At 45.7% G+C, this 10979-nt stretch overlaps 1 protein-coding gene across 1 annotated transcript in view; it reads right to left on the minus strand.

Annotated features, from left to right (window-relative positions):
- pio (zona pellucida domain-containing protein piopio) overlaps positions 1-10269 on the minus strand; it is a 148719-nt gene extending 138450 nt beyond the window's left edge. The window contains exon 1 of the mRNA XM_050177384.2: positions 9968-10269. The gene's annotated coding sequence lies outside the window, so the exon portion shown is untranslated. The remainder of the gene's footprint in view (positions 1-9967) is intronic.
- Positions 10270-10979: the final 710 nt, after the last annotated feature.

A 10979-nucleotide genomic window follows, 5' to 3' on the forward strand; every position in this document is an offset into this window, starting at 1 on the left:
AGCTATCGCTCGAAAAACTTGGTTTAACCGCGTTCAACTAAGGCAATTTTTTTTCATCCGTGAACACTCTTTAAGCCATTCGTCTGAAGCTGTGCACAAATTACGTCTTTCATTATGAAAAGAAGGACAATAAATAGGGATATCTACTATGTATGACCTCGTCGCAATCATAAAAGTTGCACGAAGTACTGCGCATCATGCAGACGCGATAACAGAAGGCGTTCGAAAAAGCGACGCAGCAAGTGGCGTTGCATCGAAGTAGACCAGGCGGAAGGCGCAATGAAGGGTCAAGGGAGCGCCGTCAGAGTTGTCTGATTCCGCTGAATTGCATAATGCAGTGCGACGAGCAAGTGGGCAAAGTCGCCGCACTGCACGAGGACTTGACAATGACGCATGCTGGACTTGTCAGTGGGCGAAGCGCGCTGCTTCGTCGCCTCTTTTGTTGCCGATGACGCCGCTGTATGGCACGGTAGCCGCTTCAATTTGATTGTGCGTCCCTTATCAGCAGCGCGCAGGTAAGATTATCTGATTTCAGATACGAGCTGTTAACTAGTACCGTGAATCAATGCTGACTGGTGAGTTTTGAGGAGCGCCTTAAAATCACAAAATATGGACCACCGGTCAGGTGGCTGCGGAGGCTCGAGTGATGTAGCCAAAAGCGCGTCTGAGAACACTATGTTTCCATCCCATTGATGTTGTGGTATGCGAAAACTTGGACTCGATCAACACGGATCTTGCCGGGATGCCCACCGCACCCGATGAGCTGTTTGTTATATACATGCACTCTAAGGAAATGTGAATACAAGAGCGTAATCCGGGGCAAATTCCTCATGTTTCTTTCTACCTATAAGTGCACATGAATCTCAACTTCGAGCGGCAAACAACGTGTAATTTCTGTCACAGGCGCAGAAGTCCGGGCGAGTAGGTACTAATGTGAACAGGTAGCACATAATAAACGAAGAGAAAAGGGGAGGCAGGGACACGCCTAGCGCTAAGTTGGTCGTTGTCACTAAGAGATTCTTGCAAGTACGATAATTTTTCTCAATTTATTATATTTGTCATAGAGGTTACCTGGTTGGCAAATTCTGTAGAGAGAAGTTGAGCATGATTCACTATTGCGGTTTTCCCTTCCACTAAATTTTGATTTCATCCTTGCCGTCGGATTCGAAGTTTGTGTTCGATGTGCGGATGAAGGTACTACTTTTCAGTAATTAGAACAAGTGACCGCGCATGTAATACATTGGTAAATGAGGCAAATAAGAACCTCTATACCCATCTTATGCAACAGCAAATTTAGCATCCACGTCAAGGTAGAAAGAGAAAAAATAACATAGATTCAACAGAAAAAAAATACTTCGCAGTTGGAGCAAATATTCGTACCAATCTGAGTATCGAACGCGGTACTACCACAGCGAATCATTTCGTTTTGAGGGCTCTTCGCTCCACGACACTTTCTTTACTTTGTGGAGTCCTGCGGAGCTCATTTGTTTATTAAGTGGGGCGGGCACATCTAAGCGCTGTCATCAAACATCTGTGATTCCACATAATCTTTCCATGTCTCTTAGAGCTCGGTTCTTCTCGCTGGAAGTACATGACATCCATGTGACATAAACAGACACTACACAAACTTGCCGCTAGGATGTCATGCGCAGTGTCGAACTGTCGAACTTATGAATGTTGCGGTCCATTTACGAGGCTGATTGATGCGCACGAGAGATAACATAGTGGTCCTTTTTCCTCAAGACGGCAGTCAAGGCAGCTAAGCCGTTCGATGTTGGCGCTTTACGGGGGAAACGAATTATTCAGGAAAAACCGTAAGAGCAGCAAGGCCGTCAGCTGAACGTATGCAGGTCGTCGCGTGGACAGGAATACGAAATCGCACTGGCGTGCAGCAACCGGTATAACGACTAAAAGCGACGACTGCTCGGAAACACTAATGCGTGCGTCAAGGCCATATTTTTCAGTTTCGCGCAGTGAATTTTTGAAAAGAAAAACGATAGAACGATGCCGTCACAAAAAGGAACGCAGCCCATCGTTCGTCTGGCAGGCGAAAGGAACAACAAAAAGCACCGATCAAGGTTGTCCTGTGCTCGTCACTGGCTCAAGACTTCAACGTGTAGCAAGCAATTATTTATAGTATGTCTTGTATCGCTTTGTGATTGCACGTGCGAAGAGCACCGCACTGGCGGCCGCATTTGAACACGCAGCACACTGCACGCGGATAGGATTCGTTTACACGTTCCTATATTTTATACTATAATAATAATAATAATAATAATAATAATAATAATAATAATAATAATAATAATAATAATAATAATAATAATTATTATTATTATTATTATTATTATTATTATTATTATTATTATTATTAAAGCGAAACGTTAATTATGATTCTACACTTCACATGGAACCTGACAGATCTCAAGTTGGCCCGTTTGCTTGTAATATATTGCTGGTTAAGATAATCGTGGGTGTTTGTATTTGCCTTGTTCTCAAATACTGCTGGTTCGCGTCTACCCCTACGGTCAGGGGAGGCTTGATAAGCTCGAAACGATGCGAATGTGAAAGAATGGTGGCGACTCCGCCTTGAAGTCGCCGCACCAACTCAGCATGGCGTCACACGAGTTTCGACGGCGCCTGCTCGGATCTAATTAATATTTTGTGGATAAAAGCACCTTCTTTTCTTAAAAAGTAGGAACCAGAGTTTGAACTTGACCCAAATACGAAAAAGATACTTCGAAATCAGTGGCGTCAGAATGATTTACCAACGCTGGGGTACTGGCGCGACATTTCAAAAATTCAATTTTCATTATTATTTTTCTGTTTAATAATCAATTTATTGCCGTAAAATTACAGAACCAGAGTTCTGAAAGAATACTTTATCAGTCTAGCTTGATTTAGTGTTTCTATTTAGTTTCACTTGAAGTACGTTTTGTAAAATCCATGAATGTTTGGCGTCCTAATTGGTTCTTGTAAAAAAAGAAGCAGTCATTGTGTCGTTAATTTATGTCAAATGCATTATTTACGTTTTCCTTCGAAAACGCTACGCGTAGAAACAAATTATGAGTTGTTTTTAGTTACTGCGCCTCAGCTACGTCACATATAAAGTGAATTTCCTTGACGAAAATGTCATCGTGGTCATATTTATTTGTCGCCATATTTATTTATTTATTTATTTAATACGTAATAAGCTACAAAAGAGTAAGTAGGAGGGGTTGCGTGGGAGCATTTGCTGGTGTTTGCGATGTTTACAGTGGTACATATCCGCACGTCAAAAACTCGGCTAACTTTACGCTCAATCAGCCTGATTCAGCGAATGGGAAATAGGAAAATATTACAACATCAATACAGGAACACTGTTGAGTGCGAGCAGTCAAAAGTACCAGTTTCGAATACAGCAATATTTCAACAGCAAGACAAAGGCGAGGCAACGAACTTGACAACGAAAAACGAGAGTTCAACATATCCAAGGTGCAAGACTTAGCAGACTACACGTACAAATGTACTTACGCAGTCAGAGACTGATGTACAGATGAAGATACGTAGAGGCCACAAGGCACTAATAACCTCACTATCGAACGTTCCATATTAATTGCCTAACAGATGCTGGTGTTTCGAAGCTGAATCTTCGAGTTCAGGAGCAAAATATTGTCTTCGGTTTTTTTTTTCCTCTTGTCCGTCCTTATATTATATTGAACTTCATAGGCCTTGTACTTAGACTTATTTTCTTCTTTTTTTAAGGTTCCCGCTGCTAAAGATCATAAGAAGAAAATAAATATAGAACTCAGGTTATGTCTTGAGTGCTTTATTGCCGAAGTGATAACTCAGAATTTTGCACTTTGAGTTCGTTAGGACGCCGAGGTGCTTATCTTGGCTTTTATTGATATGGCTATACGATTATTTGTCCATGTCCATGGCTACCTTGAAAAAATTTTCTATGGTTTCTTTGGTGCCAATGACAAGACATGCGGTGCTTGTTGCGGCTCGTCAACTGATTTAGCAATATTGCCTCCCCTCCTTTTGAAAACAAAAGGAGCTAGCTTGCATTTGAGTTGTGAAAAGCGAAGGCCTGCGGTAGAAAGTTGATAGAGATGAATATATTTGTCTTCGTGAGCACATTTACTTCGCTTCTTGATTAATCTGCAAGCTCGAAACCCACGGAGTGTCTATATGTGAAAACAAGAGCGATGCACCGTGCACGGCGTGTATGTGCAGCGTGAAATGTGCTGTTCGGTGCTCAACGTGCACAGCTTTCAAAGTGAAGACACTATTCGAACCGGTGCCATGAGTTTCATTCATCGTGATAGTAAGGATTCACCAAAGCGCCGAAACGTAAAAGATGCTCACTTAGGACGCGCGGATACTTTTCCATTCTTTTCCCTCTTTGTTTGGCAATGATTCCGCCGATAACGCTGCTCGCACATCACATCAAGATGAGCAGGGCGTTCCAATTCCGCTTTCGAGGACAGACACCGCAAGGCAGCTTCGACACCTGGCACGCAGTCTCTTACTGACCGAGTGGAACTCGTCAAACTTAAGACTTACACGACTGCATCGATTAAACCCCGCACTGCAACTCCGACCTCCATTCGGACTTCCTCGACGTGAAGCTACGCTTCTCTGTCGCCTTTGGTTAGGAGTTGCCTTCACAAAGGCATACTGTACATTAATTGAAGTGACCGACAGTGCAGCATGCGAGGTCTGCGGCACCGAAGAAAATATCGACCACCTGCTGTGCTACAGTCCGCGATATGCCCCAGAAACACAAGAACTTGTTAACGCTCTCCAAAAACTGGACAATCGGCCGCTTTCTGTGCAGGTACTGCTGGAACACCGCCCCCATCGCTCGTCGGCCCATAAAGCGGTGAAGGCGTTTTTGTGCTTCTTTGAGGACGACGGGCTTCTGTGAACGTCTGTGACTATTAATGCAATTTCTATTAGACCACACGCGTCAGCGAACTCACCGCTCATTTCCTTCTTTCCTTCCCTCCTCTCTCTCCCTGTCATCCTTGTTTCCCCTTTCCCATTCTTCAGTGTAGGGTAGCTAACCGAACGTTATTCTGATTAACCTCCCTGCCTTCTGCTTTTCTCTTTCCTTCCTTCCTTCCCTCTTTGTTATTTACTGGGCTTACTTGCTGTGCTGGATGTAAGAGACAAATTTTGACAGGTGCCTGTATATACTTTAATAATTGATTTACAATTTCTTTTAAACGGACGCTAAGGTGCCGCACCCACTTCTGCTGTTCTGTAGATTCATTTCCTCGAATCTATTGGAATCTACTTCGAGTCTATTCGTATTCATTTGGCGGGAAAAGATTGATTACTAGCGAGCGGAGAAAACGTTGGGCGAACTTCCCCTTTTGAATTTCGCGCCAGAAGCGCGGGAACAGTATGACTACATGACGCCGAGAATTTCATAGCAAATCCATACGTTTGGGCGGTTTTTCTCATAATAAGACTTCAAAATTCTCTTAACTGAGTGATCTGTTATTTTGGAACGCAATGCAATAACTTTTTATCGACAAACTGCTAAATAGTACCTAGCAAGGGCTCCCAGAATTTCATAACGCTGAGATGAGCTAATACTGGAACTTCCAAGCTTCTCTTTTGCTCTTGCACCTTTTCTGGCTTACCGAGACTCTGCTCACGGTAACACCGGTATTCCCGGCAATCCAAAAGTACAATTATATGAAGGACAGTATATCTTCAGGAACGAAACTTATTTATAGGCCTTACTGCACGGATTGTCGCGTAACGCTCACCCACCATAATAAAGCTCGCACCAACGTAGTTCAAGTTAGTCTTTCACTGAGATGGTACACGCAGAGGCCAGGGGGCGGTGTAGGACCGGGGGGGGGGGGGTATTCTGTAAGTGTCCACCTAGTGGACTGTCCATTCCGGCCACCACCGACTGCCTGGAGCTGTGCCAGCTAGAAGACGACTGGCTGGGGGCACCTAGCTCCTCCTCGCTGGTACCCCAGTACAGCCAATCAGCACTTCAGCAGCAGACGAAATGAACAGTCCACTAGGTGGACACTTACATATTACCGCCATGGTCCTATGCCACCCTAACCGACGACGGGAAGAAAGATTACTGTGCCGCCTGCGAGTAGGAGTTCCTTTCACAAACGCCTACTCATTCCTAATTGGAATGGCGGACAGTCCCAATCGCAGCACATGCGGTGTCGAAAAAACGACCAAACATCTCCTGCGTGACTGGCCCACATACGAAGATGAGAGGAGTGCACTTCGTACAGCTTTTGAGCACTTAGACGACCGTCTTGTCGCAGAGGAGAAGATATTGGGCCCGTGGCCTCGTGCGTCTGCTATGTGCAAGGCCACAAAGGCGCTGGTGCGTTTCTTGAACTGCACCCGCCTGATGACCACCTGCGACTGACTCAGCGATGAACGCTTCTGTGTGTAGCAGTGCAAACTGTGAACTTTCTTCCTTCTCTTTCAATCCCCTTTGCCCCTTCCCAATGCAGGGTAGCCTGCCGGACTCGGCCTGGTTAACCTCCCTGCCTTTCCCTTATGACTTCTCTCTAGCCCCTGCGGGTACCAGCTCAGTGAAAGACTAACTTGGGCTACGTTGGCTAATTAGGCGCGTCTCAAAGTACAAGCGTTTCACTGGTCAAGGAGTGTGAAAATTCCGGTTGGATAACATTTCAAATTGATCGATGTCTCAAGTCATTAATATGCTTTTACTGGACTGCTACGTAGGAATGCAAATATTTCTGTTATGTGATTCTTTCTTCTCGAGTTTGTAACGTTATTTCAAATTTTCTTTTTTAGAATTACTATGTACTTTGTTTGTCTGAATGAATGTATGTACAATGTGTAAAACACGAGTGTTTTCCGGTCTACTGCAGTAAACATACGTTGTCTCCGTTTCCTGCCTTAGCTGTCCATATATTCATGACTAGGCTTTCAACCTTTATATAAAAATAGGGATCAATGTTTCATTATTATTTGCTGAACGGCGGTAGTGTCAAGGAATGAATGTATAGCATGTAGAAAGAAACATGGAAAACGCAACAGAAAATTACTTGATTTCGGTCCCTAGTTCGGAGAAACATTAAACACAAATGTTCTTAATGAATAAATATCTGTTCATTTTTGTATTGCGATCCTCGGGAATAACTGCCCCTTGCAATATCTTTAAAAAATAATAAAAATAAATAAACTGAAAGAAAGAAGCGAAAAAGGAAGAGGAGCCGAATTCGCAAAGCCTCTTGTTAGTGAGCGCTCTTGGCCATTGGCCGGCAGTCTTCACTAATATGTCCAGCGATAGGATTGGCTGAAATTCGCTCTTGCGGAGAATTCATGCATAACAGATCTTTGTGATTGCGCGCCCAAACAGTCTGCAGGCAACGCTCTTTAATGCTGCATTAATCTGACAAGTTAAATTCTGCAGTCATTGTTTCGCAGGTCAGAAAAGCCAGCTCGATATCTTTCTGGCGCTTTTTTTTTTTTGCGAAGCCTTTTTATAACGAACTTCGGGAGCTGACTGTATAGAAGTCCAAAAGTTGCTACGCAATTTGACATGAACTGTTTGTTCAGGCAACGTAACTGTACTGAATTGCCACACATTAAAGCCACATGTTACTCTAATTTAACGCAAAAGGCTCTGCACGCCCACGTGCCGTATGGTTGCCTTAAAGATAGTGAATGATCACTCCTAAAGTGTAAGAATACCCAATAGTATTGGCACATGAAAACTCGCTGTGTGCCAACGTTAGCGTGCGTGCGTGCCTTTGTTTGCGAGAAGAAAAAAGAAGAGCCCGAGCACTGCTGTGAGAATTCTTTGAACCTTATATTCGGGAACAATGCGGGATGCCAACTTCAGCTGTCTTGATTGCCTCGAGAAACGTTCCCATACGTGACAGTTGCTGGAAGGCATTTCTTCTTTTGCGTGGAAGCGATTTATTCTTTAGTTTCATTTATTTGTTCGCTGACAGAAATGAGGAAGACGTCATTTTCTTTTCTAGTTCCCGGCGTAAAGACAAAGCAACACTTGCTTAAACGTTAAACGCTACTAGCTTTTTCCGGGGCCAAAGGGACAAACTGCACCTCTCTCTTGCACTTCATCGTAATTTCCCTTGCACCGACCGGCAATTGAAGACAATTAGCCAAGCCTAACCTATGGGTCAATAGCTTCCTGCACCCTCCTCATGGGACAGACAAATGTATTTACTCACGCAAAAAGGAAACCACAATAAGGCAACTTCAAGGAGCTCGCGTTAGCCGTGCTCTACTCCAGCGTGCATCCTAAACTTCATCTGCTGCAAGAGTGCTGTTTCTGCCTCTTTTGGCCTCACAGAATCCCATAAAATTCTCCATTTACTGCTTTAATATGTCAGTAATGAGTCACCAGTTACTGGTGTGTAAAAGGAATATGAGTAATTTATAGTGAATGAGAAGTCATCAAAGAAAAGGATTCGCCTTGATTGTCGAAGTTCTCTAAGTGGACCTACGGTTGTCTAGTCCAACTTTTTAAGAGCACTTCTTAGGTTCCTGCATACAGATGATTAGTACCCTTTATTTTTATTTTGCTCGCATGCCGTGCGGCAACACCTGTAAACGAAGTAATCGACAGGTAAGTATTACTTAGCTTAGGACGCGCTGCTATGGAGGGTGGGGGAGGGTATACTTTTTTGGGGATTAAATGTGTATTTTACTGGCATGTTTAAAGGATACGGATTGGTGTGAAAGTTGAGAATTGATGCTGGTTTTAGGGAACTCGACGAGACTCAACAGAAAACATGGAACTATTGCTGCCAGAAAGCAGAGCCGTTAAATGCAAGCATTTTGAAAGAAAACGCATATTTTCGCAAATTTTCGGCAATTTCAGCAACTTCAGCAAAAAACAGGAGACTCTTGGAAAATAACACAGCTTCTCAGTGTCATGGTCTTAACAGTGGTGTGAAAAATACTTGTTGCAGCGACCCTTGAAAGTTTAATCTACCAACCAACAAAATAAATTCACAAGTGCTTATCACTCCTGAAAACGTCACTTTATGCAATTGATTGGACGTACTGGTTTACCAGAGCCAATTGAGAGGCACGACATGGGGATGGCAATGTGGAGAAAGTTGACGCAGAGGCAGTTCAAGCGCTCCCTGGAGGCAGCGTCATTCTGCCCTTCGAACCCTCGACCAACAACGCGTGGAGTCGTATAAGTCTACCTGCATCGTGATCTGATCACTGCTGTTAGTTCCGTAACTGTTTCTTGGCAGCACCAGACGAGAGCACACGCTTCAAGCACCGCAATCATTTGATGACGCGACGTGCATAGGGCGCTCTGCTGTCACTTGCGGCGTAATCCTTGTCGAAACGCCCGTGGCAACGTGATGAACTACAGAGACTACAAGCCCACGTACTGCTGGGAAAGCGCGACGGGTCAGTGCAAAAGCGTGTTTGGTGCAAGGCCCAATAGGTCGCACGCTGTTTGTTACACGCGACTGGTAGACGTGCGGGTTATCAGTGAACGTCTGTTTCTCGCCGGGGTGTAGGGCGACACCGCTATCTGCCGCGTGGGAGAGATGAATTTCAATGAAGTTTGGAGCAGCATCTGCACTGATCGCAATCCAAAAGTATAAGAAAAAGAAAAAAGATCGCTTCTCTCATCCGAAAGTGGCACAACGCGATTCGCGGCGAGAAGCGGAATCAACCGTACCATCGGGTCCTTCCGCGACCCTCTGGTCCGCTGGAAGCCAGTCCCACGCTAAGCGCGCCCGCAAGGCTCTCTCGCAACCTTAGAGGAAATCTGGGACGCAGCGCTCGCAGTGAGCGGCTGCCGCATCTCCCGGCCCGAAGGCTCGAGGATGCCGTTGGCAATGCTGAATCATATTCCCCGCCCAGGCAGATCACTAGAGTATTGAGGAACGCATGGTCAGGATAGAGCCGTTCTGCGAGAAAGCCGCCGCTGCCACTCCGCGCAGGCGCGAAAGCAACTTTCACTCACCTAGAGGTGGTGGGCGACGTCAGTCGGCGCCGACACGGCAGGCTTCGTTCGTCAGACGCGTTCGACCAGGCGTTGTCGTCGAAAGGTATCGGACTCTCTGCGGCGAAGAGCGTAAGCACAGCGGTCTCTTCCAGCGGCTTTCGTTTCGTGTGCGCGCACGCAAAATCCGACGGTCAGGCGGTCCGAGCTCGCTGGTGGGGGCCGACTCGAAGCTGGCACACACCACACATCCGCGGAGTACGACGACGACAACGACGATGGTCGGTTCCGCACTGGGAGCCCACTCTCGCCAAACCCGTTTTCCGAGTGACCTCAAGCGGAGAGCGCGGCCTACGTTTTTATATGGGGAGGCGGGGTCTGTCCACGTGACTTTCCTTCTCGGCTTACAGGTAGACCGGCGCCATCTTTTCTCATCTTCTTATTTTCCTTTCTACCCGCGCGTGCGTTCGCGCACTCGTGTTAAGCTTCTTTTTCCTGCCTCCAGCTGTCTCTCTCTCTCTCTTTCTCTCACCCTACGTCTCCCTTTCGCTCATCCCAGCGTGACTGCGGCCCCAGCCCTTCCTTTCGGTTTCCGCCCATCCACTGAAAGAGTCCTTTTACGAGAATCAAGCAAAAAGTTCTCCTGAGATTCTTTTCTATTTTTTTGAAGTACCTACCTTTAACAGATCTTGCTGTTTTCCGCTCAAGAAATGATAGCATGTTGTGGTATGTCGTCGCTCCTCTTCTTTGCTTGATTTGTTTCTCACGAACAGCCGCTGCCTGGTTAAGGCCAGCACTGGGTCCAGACAGGAACCTGGCGGGGGGAGTGGCAGCTTGTCAGTGGCCCTGTGTTGACTTTCCTTGTTCCTGCCGCCGCCACGTTCTTTCGCTTCTGTCAAAAGACTGTTCGGGGCTCTTCTTCCACGAGTTTGTGCTTTTTCACTTGCCTGTCAAAGGTGTTTACGCAGCTGGCCTGGCAGGCTGCTGTCAAGCACCTTGCCTTCCTATATGCTAGCTGCTTACCCCTTGGAAT

This window comes from Dermacentor andersoni, chromosome 5 (assembly GCF_023375885.2).
Source record: "Dermacentor andersoni chromosome 5, qqDerAnde1_hic_scaffold, whole genome shotgun sequence".
Lineage (NCBI taxonomy): Eukaryota > Metazoa > Arthropoda > Arachnida > Ixodida > Ixodidae > Dermacentor > Dermacentor andersoni.